This window comes from Echinops telfairi, unplaced genomic scaffold (assembly GCF_000313985.2).
Source record: "Echinops telfairi isolate 266 unplaced genomic scaffold, ASM31398v2 ScPeMD7_7468;HRSCAF=8506_0, whole genome shotgun sequence".
NCBI lineage: Eukaryota > Metazoa > Chordata > Mammalia > Afrosoricida > Tenrecidae > Echinops > Echinops telfairi.
In genome coordinates, this window is record NW_022111369.1 from 73,279,173 (window position 1) to 73,288,096 (window position 8,924).

An 8,924-nucleotide genomic window follows, 5' to 3' on the forward strand; every position below is an offset into this window, starting at 1 on the left:
AATTTATAAATTATCAAGGGTTCACAAGGGAGCAGGGAGCGGGGAGGGAGGGAAAAATGAAGACTTAATGCCATGGGCTTAAGTCGAGAGCAAATGTTTTGAGAATGATGAGGGTAGTGAATGTACAAATGTGCTTTACACAATTAATGTATGTATGGATTGTGATAAGAGTTGTATGAGCCCCTAATAAAACGATTAAAAAATAAAATGAAATAATCAACCCTTGAAATGTACAAAGTATGAATATAGGAAAATTGGGGGTCATCAAAAAAAAAACAGAATTCATAAACATCAATAACTTAGGCATTAGTGAGCATAACTGGGCTGGTATTGGTCATTTAAAACTAGAAAATACTATAGTTTACTATGTGAGAATGACAAATCAAGAGAAATTGTAGTGTATTCATTGTCAAGAAAGACATTTGAGGATCTAGCGTGAAGTACAGTGCTGTCTGTGATAGGGTTATATCGATCCATCTTCAAGGAAATCTTGTCAGGGCAACTAATATTCAGCTTTATGTCCCAACCACCAAAGTTAGTGAAGAAGAAATTGAAGATTTCTACCAACATCTTCGGTCTAAAATTGATCAAATATGCACTCAAGATGTACTGATAGTTACGGACAATTTGAATGAAATTGGAAACAATGAGGAAAGGAAAAAGTAGTTAGAAAATGTGGTCTTAGTGATAGAAACAAAGTTGGAGATCACGTGAAAGAATTTAGCCAGACAAATAATGTGTTCCTAGAAAATACCTATTTTCAGCAAGACAAACAATAACTTTAAACATGGACTTCTTCAGATAGAAAAAAAAACCAATACCAAATTGACTACACCATTAGGAAGAGTTGAATGAGAAACTCAATATCAGCAGATAAAACCAGACCAGGGACTGACTGTGGACCAGCATCAATTGCTCATATGTAAGGTCAGGTAGAGCTGATGAAAATTAAAACAAGTCCACAAAAGTCAAACTATGATCATGAGTCCATCCTACAAGAAATTTGGAGACAATTCAAGAAAAGATATGCTGCAATTAACACTATTGACAGAAAACCTGATGAGCTATGGATTGACTTCAAGAACATAATTTGTGGAAAAAGGAAAAGGTCATTAAAAAGACAGGAAAGCAAGAAAAGATCAAAGTGACTGCCAGAAGAGATTTTGAAACTTGCTCTTCATTGTAAAGTAGCTAAGGCAAGTGGAAGAAATGTTAAACTTAAATATAAAATTTCAAAGATAAGTTCAAGAAGACAAAGTGAAATATCATGAAATGTAAAAATATCTAGAATAATAAAATCAAAAAGGATAACCTTTTGTCAGCATAGCTTAACCTGAGAGAATTCAAGAAACTATTCAAGCCTTGGGTTGCAATATAGAAAGATTAAATGAGCAAAATAATGAACAATGCAGGAAGCATCAGAGGAAGGTGGAATGAATACACAGTGCACCAAAAAGAACTAGTCAACATTCCATTTCAGGGGGTAGCATATGAGCAAGACCCAATGCTGCCCAACAAAGAAGTTCAAGGTGCACTGAGAGCATGAGCAAAAAAAGAAGGCTCCAGAATTTGATGGAATACAAATTGGAATGGTTTAATGAACCAATGAAGCACTGGAAACACTTACTTGTCTCTGCCCTGAAATTAGGAAGACAGTTACTTGGCCAGCTGACTGGAAGAAAGCAATATATGTAGCCATTCCAAAGCAACAGGAGCCAACAGCACGTTCAAATTATAGAACAATATCATTAGTATCACATGCAAGTAAAATGTTTCTGAAGCTTATCCAACAGCTGTTGCAACAATACATTGTCAGGGAGCTGCTAGAGGTTCAGATAAGATTCAGAAGATGAAGTGGAACATGAGAGATTATTGCTGATGTCAGATGGATCTTGGCTCACAGCAGAGAATATCAGAAAGATGATGACTTGTGTTTTATTGACTGTCAAGGCATTTGAAAGCATGGTTAATAACAAAATATAGCTAGCCCTCAAAATAATAGAATCTCCTGAATAAGTATTGTGCTAATGCAGAATTTGTACATGCTTCAAGAGACAGGTGTGGAAACAGAGCAAGGGAATACCACATTGTTTAAAATGAGTTAAGGTTGCATCCTCTCACCATATTTACTTAATCTCTATGCTGAGTCAATAATCCAAGAAGCTGGTTTATATTAAGAAGAATGTGACAGCATTATTAATAATCTCTAACATGGAGATGGCAGAACCTTGATTGCTGAAAATGAGGAGGACCTGATAGAATTGCTGATGTAGAACAAGGACTGTAGTCTTCAATATGGATTACAATTCAATATAAAGAGACCTAAGGCCTCACAATTGGACCAATAAAACCTTTTAACAGAACAAGGGAATATTGTGTGATTTCAAGTAAAATAAGATATGTATCAGATTAATGTTTTCACTAAATATTAATGAGAAATTCTAATGTCCATTGCAATGGATACAAAGAAATTTGCAGATAAAACTCAAGATTCAAACGTTTATTAAGGACATTAACTAATTTTAGGCCAGTCAGAAATGTTCAGGATAGTTGTTCACCAGCACATGTTACAAAATTTCAGATCTGATACTAAATGCTCAAAGAGGCATACCACTGCTGTAAGCCTTCACTGGAAGGCATTCAACTCACGCTTTGTGGGTTGACATGTCTAACTTTTCTAATTAAATGTCCAGATACACCCAATTCCACAATCTATTCTCCTGTGCAAAAACCACTCATCTTAACTAGTTCCTGGGGAAGTTCATCACTCTATTCCATGTTCTGGATCCTGGTTCTGCGGCTCCTCCACTGAGGTATAGCTACCATCTGTATCTGAGAGGTTCAATGAACAGGGATCTTGGGTCTCAAGGACTTGGTCCGCTCCTGGGCCTTGCTGGAATGAAATCCCTCCTGATTCTCAGAGGGCTCATTTTATACACAGAAGAATGGCTTTGCAGGGAATCTTGTTCACAATTACTCACAGATGAATCCTATCAGTGCAATGCCTCCACTTTATTACCAGATCCGTTCAGGGAAAGGTCATTTGGTGGGAGGTAGAGGCTTTGCTTGCAAGAGTCATTTGCTAAGAGTGACAAAGATTCAATAATTCACTGCCCAACAGATAGCCTGTACAAAGGCACTCAACTTTACTTGTTCTGTGAGGCAGAAAACCCTTGGCTGTGTGTCATGTTCCAGTTCTTGGTTCTGTTGGCTCTGCTGCCACTGCCCCTCGGTTGCTCCTCTGGTGTCACAGACCTCCTTCCCTTGGAACTAAGATGTTCAGCATGCATGGATCTTGGAGTCTCTCAGGGTTTCTTTCTTAATGGTAATAAGATACTCCTTTCTGTTTACGAGATGGCTAACTTTAAACCTGGTATGAGGGCAAAAGGAACCCTGGTGGCATGGTGGCTACTGGTCAGTGGGGGGATGTTATCTGCAAGGTTAGCAGTTTGAAACCACCAGCCTGTCTACGGGAGAAAAATGGGACTTTCTTCTCCAGGAAACATTTACAGCCACAGAAACTCAGAAGGGCAGTTCTATCCTGACCTATAGGCTCCCTATGAGTCAACATTGACTTGTTGGCAAGGAGTGAGTGAGTGAATGAGTGAGTGAGTGAGTGAGTGAGTGAGTGAGTGAGTGAGTAAAACTGACTAATCTCCAATGTCGAATACCATGCACCTTATTCATAGGATCCCATTCAGTCATTTGTTAAGAGTTACAAAGATTATGGAGAGAAGAGTCAATCTATTTCATATAGGGCCTTCTTTCCCCCCCTGCCCCTCTACTTTAACAATCATGATGTCCTTCTCCAGGATCAGATGTCTTCTGCTAACATGTACAGACTACATGAGTTGATGTCTCACCACCTTACTTCTAAAGAACATTCTTGCCTTACCTCTTCCAAGACACATTTGTTTGTTCTTTAGGCAGTCCATCGTATTTTTAATATTCCTTACCAGCTCCATAATTCAAACCCATTAATTCTTCTTCAGTCTTCCTTATTCGATTTCCAACTTTCACATGCATATGAGGCAATTGAAATTACCATGGCTTAGGTCAGGTATACCCAAGTACTTAAAGTAATTTCCTTCCTTTTCAAAACTTTAAAGATGTCTTGTGGAGCAGATTTACTTGAGGCAATATGTCAATCCATCTTTTGACTGTTGCTTCCACGAGCATTGCCTGTGGATCCAAGCAGGACAGAATCCTTGACAAATGCAATCCTTACCCTTTACATCATGATGTTACCTATTGTGTCCAGTTGTGAGGATTCCGTGTTCTTTACATAGAGTTGTAATTCATACAGAAGAATGCAACACTGGATTTCATCAGCAAATACTTCAAGTCCTCCTCATTTTCAGCAAGAAGTTGGTCATTTGCAATCTTGGAAACACACAGGGGCAGTTCCACCCTGTCCCACAGAGTCGCCGTGAGTCAGAATCGACTTGATGGTAGTGGGCTGTAGTAGTTGACATTTGATGTTTGCTCCTGGAATATAAGGCACCTTAAAATCAAGCTTTTACAGCCTTCTCTCCCCGTCTTCACACACTTCACAGACTGCAGTGGAGAAGAAGAAGAATAGATGCTATACAACTCTTGTTGTTGCTGCAATGTTGTATAAAGACACATTTCAAAATACCTGGCATTGATGACATGCTCCCAGAATCATCAGAATTTTGAAATGACCTGAATACTGTCATTAAACATATATATATATATTTTGTGTGTAAGTAAAATGTCAGTGTTGTAGTCAGAAATGCTTCTCAAATATGTTTAAAAATTTAAACCCTGAAATCCATTATTCTATCATTCCATAAACTGTTATTCAAATTCAAGAAGTCTGAAATTTCATCTAAAATGAAGATATATTTTGGCTCTGTTCATTTCATGTAAATAATTATATTTTTATGTCGACATATTAATAATTTCAATTTTAATAAATTTCTAAATTAGAATGAGTGCTGCTTAATACTCGGTATATGCATATTTATCTAAATAAGTATCAGGAAAATGTCAAATTGCATCTTTCCAATGTGCTTTTTGATAGGACAGTGTGGAACTTTATTTTTTGAGATGCTGCAGTGAGCTCTCTAGGTGTTTCATTCTTGCTCACCTCTAAAGGACTATGTGGCATTTGTTACACATCAGGAACCACTTACTGGCACTTCATTCTAGACATGGCAACCGCCCAAACACTAATGTCGTTTGAGTAGAATGAAGTAAAACTTGATCATCTGAATTTGGGCTGCAAAATATAAAGCATACTTTCTATCAATAATTGATAAATACTGATGCTCTGTAATGGTCCAGCACTATCCCCAGAGAGGCATGCTTAATTAAAAGGTGATGTCCTAATTAACCAGGAGCCCCAAAGGCTTAGTAGTTGCCCATTGGGATGCTAACCTCAGGGCCAGCAACTTGAACCCACCAATTGTTCTGAAGAAGAAAGACAGGGCTTTCTTCTCTATTACAAAGAGTTACCATCCCCCCAACTCCCAGGGGCATTTCTACTCTGTCCTACAAGGGGACTATGATTCTCAATCGACTCTATGGAAATGAGTTTGGTTTGGTTTTCCTCATTAAGAAAGAATATTGAAATGTAATTTGTTGAAATCAATAAAGTGACTAATTGTAACTGCATAAGGCTAATTATTGGGACGATAATTATTGCATCTAGGAAATAATTACAGTGACTTTAAACTTGACTTGATTACTTTTCAAAAATGTCAAATACCATACCTTCCACTGAGTGTGGCACTTCCATATATTGCAATGTGATATAAAATAGATGTAAATCGTCAAACGCTACCAAGATTTCTAAAAATTCTTGGAACTTCTCTTTTAGGATTGCCTCCAGAACAACATTACCAATGATGTATGTGATTATGTAATCATTTTATAATCATATTTTATATGATTTTATTATATCTGAATCACATTTTATATAAACCTGTTTAATGAAAAGATTTAACTTCCAATCTGTTAAGCAGACATAGGCTTAAGTGGTTTTCCATTATTTTCAACACTCAAAAAAAAATTCAAGACTAAAGATTTTCAATGATCAAATTATTCATAATGACTTCCCTGAGAAACTAAGAAAAATATTTATAAAATAGTCTCTAAAATAACTTTATTCACTAAGCATAATTGAAATGAAACAGGGCAGAAATTTTAACCAGTTAAGCGTAGAGCTGTATCTGACACTGTACTAACATTAAACATAGTAATATTTTAATTCCCTAAAAAATCTACACGCTGAAGACTAGGGAAAATGAAAATTAGTTGCTTATACGGAACTTAGTAAGTGAATTTCCTAGATTTGATTCATATCTGCAAGGATCAATGAGTGGAACCTATTCCATTTTCACACACATGTATAAAATAATTACAAAGAAGTTCAAATTAGTTATGCTACAAACAAAACACAGTTATAATATTTTAACAAGCTGATGAAGCACTGGAAGCACTCACTTGTCTATGCCAAGAAATCTGGAAGATTCCTACTTGGCCAACCAAGAAGAAGAGGTCTTTATTGCACTAAAATGCACTTCCACTTATAACACAGTACTCATAAGTGCAAGGTTGACTGGAACACCCCCAAATTTAGATAGCAGCTTTAACTCTTTACAAGTGTTAGTCAATGTTGTACAAATGTGAGACATTCACAGTTTCACTGTAGAATAATGCTATTTCTACTCTCATATAGTGACTTAGTCAGCTTCTTGAATGGTGGGTACAGGTGAGACACCACCAGAGGGCCTTTACCATGGAAGTAGCCTCCAGGCAGTCCTCCAGTACTCTGCTACAGAGTGGTGAAGATGGAGTTGCCGATTTTCTCCAGCTCTTTCTGCTGCTGTCCAAATTTGTCTTTCTCAGAAGGCTGGTTCCTATCAAGCCAGCTGATCATTTGATTACACTTGTCAAGTATCTTCTGTTGGTTGGTCTTCATTGCTGATCTTGCCTTGAAGCTTTTAACCTTCTACGGTCACTTTCACATTTAATGCGTAAGATTCATGTGAATTCTTAAAGAATACTTTCTCCTCCTGTTTCTCATCTTCAGTTTAGTATTTCAAAGCTTCCTCATTCATCTTTTCAATGTCTTCTTTACTCAAATGACCCTTGTCATTAGAGAGAGTATTATTGGAATTATTTTCTAGTACTCTTATGCACAACTTAGACATTGAGAATGCTATTGGCATCAATATCAAAGGTATCGTCAATCTGGGGAAACTCCGAGCCACAGATGGTACGCCAGGGAGCTCAAACTTGTCCAAGAGGTTGTGCCTTTGGACATGGCACATTCAGTTTCATAACCCTGAATTAAGACACCAGGTTGGTTACTAGGGTTGCTTGTAAAGGCTTGTGACTGCTTGTTAGGAAAGATGGTATTGGGCTTGATGAGACAGTCGTGATTCTACCAGCAGTTTCACTACCAAGGGAAAGAGAAGTGGCATCTAAGTGCAGGAAATCACGAATGTTTTCAGATTTGTTTCCAGATTCAATGGCTGCATGGATAGCTGTACATAAGCAACAGACTCATCAGGGTTGGTACCCTTGTTTAATTCTTTTCTATTGAATACATCCTGAGGGATTTTCCGAATCTTTGAAATACAGTAAAGTCACCCATCAGGACAATGTTGAGGATCTGTGAATGATCTAGCTTGACATTCCAAAGACTTTCTCCGCAGGGTCCAGGATGCCACGGAACAGGTCAGCATTCAATTCTTCAAATTAGGCACAAGCGATGGATGGATGGATCGAAGTTGTTTAGTTCACCCAAAGAATTCTTCTCAATATTGGCCTGGATGCTGGAAAACACAGTGCACTTTGCACATTGACAAGCAGTAGATAGGAGATGACAGTTCTTTTATTCTCACTGATGTCCTTTTGGTGGGTTGCTTGAACTCAACAATAACATGGTTGACCATTCAGTTGTCAAAATCTTCACTTTTACCTCGATAATTCCATCTTCAATTGTGAGTACTAAGACACTAAAAATGCCATCTCTTATTCTTTCACCACCAATTTTTTGGTCTAAGCAGTAAGCAATAGCAATAGCAGTTGACTCAGTGATTGTTCTAAGTACCTTGAAGCTGGTAATGCCCCTAGCATCTTTGATAGCCTGAGAGTCACTAAAGTAGGCTGATATCATGACAAGAACATTGCTAACAGATTTTCCAAGGTAGGCTTCTGCAGTTTCCTTCCTTTTTGCAGGAGCCATAGAGGACACCTCCCCTTGACAGAAAATGCTTGTTCTTCCTCATATTCTACTTGAACTTGGGGCTAATTGCATCACATATCACCCTGAAGGGCCAATGTATCATATCAGACTGGACAACAGCATTGTCAAATGTTCATGTTCAATCAAAGGTTTGGCACAGAAAAATAATATTTATGGGATTCATAGTAACTTAATTCTCTGCTGCATCACAAATTGGTCACTAAGAGTCCATAAAAGCAACATATCATGTGGTGGTTTGGTTGCCTGATCATTCAATTTTTCAGCTCTCATGCAGATAACTCATGCAGGTGTATGTGGTGCCAAGACCAATGCTAACTGAAGGTACCTTAAACATGATTGCTCAGTGTAGGTGAATAGATGAAGGAAGAAACATAGACTACAAGGCTGCTGCCACACATTTAGTGGGACTATATGTGTTTCATTGAATATGCAAAGACATTACACTTGTGTTTGCCATAACAAACTATGGTTAACATAGAGCATGCAGAACATTTTGTTATGCTCATACGAAAGTTATTTGTGGGGCAAGAGGACATTATTTTGAACAGGACATGGGAATGCAGCAAAATTTAAAATCAGGGGAGCTGTGCACCAGAGTTGTAGTTTTTCACTATACCTATTCTACTCATCGGGCTGCTAACGGCAAAGCCAGCAGTTGCAAAGCCCTGGCTGCTCCAAGGAA

General features: G+C 37.8%; 1 pseudogene; it reads right to left on the minus strand.

The window, feature by feature from the left end:
• Positions 1-6,710: 6,710 nt before the first annotated feature.
• On the minus strand, positions 6,711-8,576 carry LOC105978925 (annotated as a pseudogene).
• Positions 8,577-8,924: the final 348 nt, after the last annotated feature.